Source organism: Homarus americanus, unplaced genomic scaffold (genome assembly GCF_018991925.1).
Source record: "Homarus americanus isolate GMGI-L3 unplaced genomic scaffold, GMGI_Hamer_2.0 scaffold51859, whole genome shotgun sequence".
NCBI lineage: Eukaryota > Metazoa > Arthropoda > Malacostraca > Decapoda > Nephropidae > Homarus > Homarus americanus.
Genome location: NW_024711292.1, coordinates 10,940,627 through 10,946,099, shown reverse-complemented (window position 1 = coordinate 10,946,099; position 5,473 = coordinate 10,940,627).

Genomic DNA, 5,473 nt, shown 5'->3' with positions numbered 1-5,473 from the left:
AACACCGTCCACCTGGTGCCTGGTACTGTATAGCGGGGACCAACACCGTCCACCTGGTGCCTAGTACTGTATAAGCGAGGACCAACACCGTCCACCTGGTGCCTAGTGCTGTATAAAGCGAGAGACCAACACCGTCCACCTGGTGCCTAATGCTGCTGTACTCGCGGGGACCAACACCGTCCACCTGGTGCCTAATTGCTGTATAAGCGAGGACCAACACCGTCACCTGGTGCCTAGTACTGTATAAGCGGGGACCAACACCGTCACCTGGTGCCTAGTACTGTATGAGCGGGGACCAACACCGTCACCTGGTGCCCTGGTACTTTCCAGCATAAGCGAGGACCAACTCACTCACCTGGTGCCTATTGCTGTATAAGCGGGGACCAACACCGTCACCTGGTGCCCTGGTGTTTTTACCAACATAGCGGGGACCAACACGTCCTGGTGCCCTGAAGTACTGTATAAGCGGGGACCAGCACGTCACCTGGTGCCCTAGTATGCTCTATAAGCGAGGACAACACCGTCCACCTGGTGCCTAGTACTGTATAGCGGTGACCAACACCGTCACCACCAGTGCCCTGGTACTGTATAAGCGGGGACCAACACCGTCTGGTGCCCTATTTGCGATATGGCGAGGACCAACACCGTCCCACCTGGTGCTAGTGCTGTATAGCGGGGACCAACACCGTCCACCTGGTGCCTAGTGCTGTATAGCGAGGATAACACCGTCCACCTGGTGCCTAGTGCTGTATAGCGAGGACCCAACACCGTCCACCTGGTGCTGGTACTGTATAGCGAGGGGACAACACCTGCCGTCCACCTGGTGCCTAGTACTGTATAAGCGAGGACCAGCACCGTCACCTGGTGCCTAGTGCTGTATAAGCGAGGACCAACACCGTCCACCTGGTGCCTAGTACTGTATAAGCGGGGACCAACACATCACACCTGAATTGCCTAGTACTGTATAAGCGAGGACCAACACCGTCCACCTGGTGCCTAGTACTGTATAAGCGGGGACCAACACCGTCCCACGCAAGTGCCTGGTACTGTATAAGTGAGGGGACCAACACCGTCCACCTGGTGCTTTCGTGCTGTATAAGCGGGGACCAACTCCCTCCACGCCAGTGCCCTAGTACTGTATAAAGCGGGGACCCAACACCGTCACACCTGGTGCCCTGGTACTGTATAAGCAGGGGACCAACACCACCCATCACCTGGTGCCTTTCTAGTACTGTATAAGCGGGGACCAACACCGTCCACCTGGTGCCCTGAAGTACTCTATAGCGAGGACCAACACATCCCACCTGGTGCCTAGTACTGTGTATAGCGGTGACCTTACCGTCCACCTGGTGCCCCTAGTGCTGTATAAGCGGGGACCAACGTCCACCTGGTGCCTGGTGCCAGCCTGGCGGACCAACACCGTCCACCACAATTGCCCTGGTGCTGTATAGCGGGGACCGACACCGTCCACCTGGTGCCTAGTGCTGCTGTATAAGCGGGGACCAACACCGTCCACCTGGTGCCTAGTACTGTATAGCGAGGGGACCAACACACCGTCACCTGGTGCTGTAGTACTGTAAGCGAGGTTAACACCTCACCTGGTGCCTGGTACTGTATAAGCGAGGACCAACACCCCTCACCTGGTGCCCTGGTGCTTTTGTATAGCGGGGACCAACACCGTCACACCTGGTGCCTGATGCTGTATAAGCGGGGACCAACACCGTCCACCTGGTGCCTAGTACTTTGTATAAGCGGGGACCAACACCGTCCACCTGGTGCTGGTACTGCAACATAAGCGGGGACCAACACCGTTACCTGGTGCCCTGAGCTAACAGCCCTTAGCGGCGGGGACCAACACCGTCCACCTGGTGCCTAGTACTGTATAGTGGGGGCCAACACCGTCACCCTGAGGTGCCCTGAGTGCTGTATAAGCGGGGACCCAACACCGTCCACCTGGTGCCTAGTACTGTATAAGCGGGGACCGACACCGTCACCACAATTTGCCTAGTGCTGTATAAGCGGGGACCAACACAATCCACCTGGTGCCCTAGTACTTGCTGTATAGCGGGGACCGACACCGTCCACCTGGTGCCTAGTGCTGTATAAGCGGGGACCAACACCGTCCCACCTGGTGCCTGGTGCTGTATAGCGGGGATAACACCGTCCACCTGGTGCCTAGTGCTGTATAGCGAGGGACCAACACCGTCCACCTGGTGCCTAGTACTGTATAAGCGGGGACTAACACCGTCCACCTGGTGCCCTAGTACTGTATAAGCGAGGACCAACACCGTCACCTGGTGCCTGAGTGCGCATATAGCGAGGACCAACACCGTCCACCTGGTGCCTAGTACTGTAAAAGCGGGGACCAACACCGTCCACCTGGTGCCTAGTAATGTATAAGCGAGATAACACCATCACCTGAAGATTGCCTGAGTACTGTATAAGCGGGGACCAACACCGTCCACCTGGTGCCTAGTACTGTATAAGCGAGGGGACCAACACCGTCACACCTGGTGCCTAGTACTGCTGTATAAGCGGACCAACTCCCTCCACCTGGTGCCTAGTACTGTATAAGCGGGGACCAACACCGTCACACAATTGCCTGATGCTGTATAAGGGGATAACACCGTCCACCTGGTGCCCTAGTGCTGTATAAGCGGGGACCGACACCGTCCTGGTGCCTAAAGGTGCTGCTGCAATATAAGCGGGGACCAACACCGTCCACCTGGTGCCCTGGTACTGTATAAGCGGGGACCAACTCCCTCCACCACAATTGCCCTAGTACTGTATAAGCGAGGGACCAACACCGTCCACCTGGTGCCTGGTACTGTATAGCGGGGACAACACCGTCCACCTGGTGCCTGGTGCTGCATATAAGCGAGGACCAACACCGTCACCTGGTACTGTAGTACTGTATAGCGAGGACCAACACCGTCCCCACCTGGTGCCTAGTCACGATAGCGGGGACCCGCTTACCGTCCACCTGGTGCCTGGTGCTGTATAAGCGGGGATAACCACCCGTCACCTGGTGCCTAGTGCTGTATAGCGGGGGACCAACACCGTACACCTGGTGCCTAGTGCTGTATAAGCGGGGACCAACACACCGTCCACCTGGTGCCTAGTGCTGTAAGCGGGACCAACACCGTCCACCTGGTGCCTGGTACTGTATAACTGAGACCAACACCGTCCACCTGGTGCCCTGGTGCTGTATAAGCGAGGACCAACACCGTCCACCTGGTGCCTGTAGTACTTTCTGCAATATAAGCGGGGACCAACACCATCCCACCTGGTGCCTGGTACTGTATAGCGAGGACCAACACCGTCACCTGGTGCCTAGTACTGTATGGCGGGACCAACACCGTCACCTGGTGCCTAGTACTGTATAGGCGGGGACCAACACACCGTCCACCTGGTGCCTAGTACGCAACCAAGCGGGGACCAACTCCCTCCACCTGGTGCCTGATACTATAAGCGGGGATTAACACCGTCCACCTGGTGCACTAGTACTGTATGGCGGGGACCAACACCGTCCACCTGGCGTTGCCCTAGTACTGTATAGCGGGGACCAACACACGTCCACCTGGTGCCTGAAGTACTCTGGCGAGACAACACCGTCACCTGGTGCCTAATTGCTGTATGGCGTTGACCAACACCGTCCACCTGGTCACTAGTGCTGTGGCGGGGACCAACACCGTCACCTGGTGCTAGTGCTGTATAAGCGGGGATAACGCAAATCACCTGGTGCTGGTGCTGTATAAGCGGGGACCGACACCGTCCACCTGGTGCCTGGTGCTGTATAGCGGGGACCAACACCGTCCACCTGGTGCCTAGTACTGTATAAGCGGGGACCAACACCGTCCACCTGGTGCCCTGAGTACTGTATAATGGGGGACCAACACCCTCCACCTGGTGCCTGAGCTGTATAGCGGGGACCAACACCACCACCTGGTGCCTAGTGCTGTATAAAAGCGAGACCAACACCGTCCACCTGGTGCCTAGTACTGTATAAGCGGGGACCAACACCGTCCCACCTGGTGCCTAGTACTGTATAGCGGGGACCAACACCACCGTCCCACCTGGTGCCTAGTACTGTATAAGCGGAGACCAACACCGTCACCTGGTGCCTGGTGCTGTATAAGCGGGGACCAACACCGTCCACCTGGTGCCTGAGTACTTACTGTATAAGCGGGGACCAACACCGTCCACCTGGTGCCTGGTGTGCTGTATAGCGGGGACCAACACCGTCACCTGGTGCTAGTACTGCTTTATAAGCGGGGACCGACACCGTCCACCTGGTGCCTGGTGCTGTATAGCGGGGACCAACACCGTCACCTGGTGCCTAGTACTGTATAGCGGGGACCGACACACGTCACCTGGTGCCTAGTGCTGTATGGCGGGGACCAACACACCGTCCACCCTGGTGCCTGAGTGCTGTATAGCGGGGACCAACACCGTCCACCTGGTGCCCTGAGTGCTTGTATGGCGGGGACCAACACCGTCGTTGCCTGGTACTGTATGGCGGGGACCAACACCGTCCACCTGGTGCCCTGGTACTGTATAGCGAGGACCAACACCGTCCACCTGGTGCCTAGTGCTGTATAAGCGGACCAACACCGTCCACCTGGTGCCTAGTACTGTATAAGCGGGGACAACACCGTCCCACCTGGTGCTAAGTAATGTATATAAGCGAGGATAACACCCATCCACCAATTTGCCTGAGTACTGTATAAGCGGGGATAACACACGTCCACCTGGTGCCTAGTACTGTATAAGCGGGGATAACACCGTCCACCTGGTGCCTAGTACTGTATAAGCGAGGACCAACTCCCTCCTACGAATTACCCTGAAGTACTGTATAGCGGGGACCAACACCGTCCCACCTGGTGCACCAAGTACTGTATAAAAGCGGGGACCAACACACCGTCCACCACGAGGTGCCCTAGTACTGTATAAGCAGGACCAACACCGTCCCACCTGGTGCCTAATGCTCTATAAGCGGAGACCAACACCGTCCACCTGGTGCCTAGTACTGTATAGCGGTGACCAACACCGTCCCACCTGGTGCCTAGTGCTGTATAAGCGGGGACCTTCCACCTGGTGCCCTAGTGCTGTATAAGCGGGGACCGCACCGTCCACCTGGTGCCTGAGTGCTTGTATAGCGAGGACCGACACCGTCCACCTGGTGCTGGTGCTGTATAGCGGGGACCAACACCGTCACCTGGTGCCTAGTACTGTATAGCGGGACCAACACCGTCACCTGGTGCTGGTGCTGTATAAGCCGGGGACCAACACCGTCCACCTGGTGCTAGTGCTGTATAAGCGGGGATACTTACCGTCCACCTGGTGCCTGGTGCTGTATAAGCGGGGACCAACACCGTCCACCTGGTGCCTAATTAACCTGCTGTATAAGCGGGGACCAACACCGTCCACCACGGGTGCCTAGTACTGTATAGCGGGGACCAACACCGTCCAC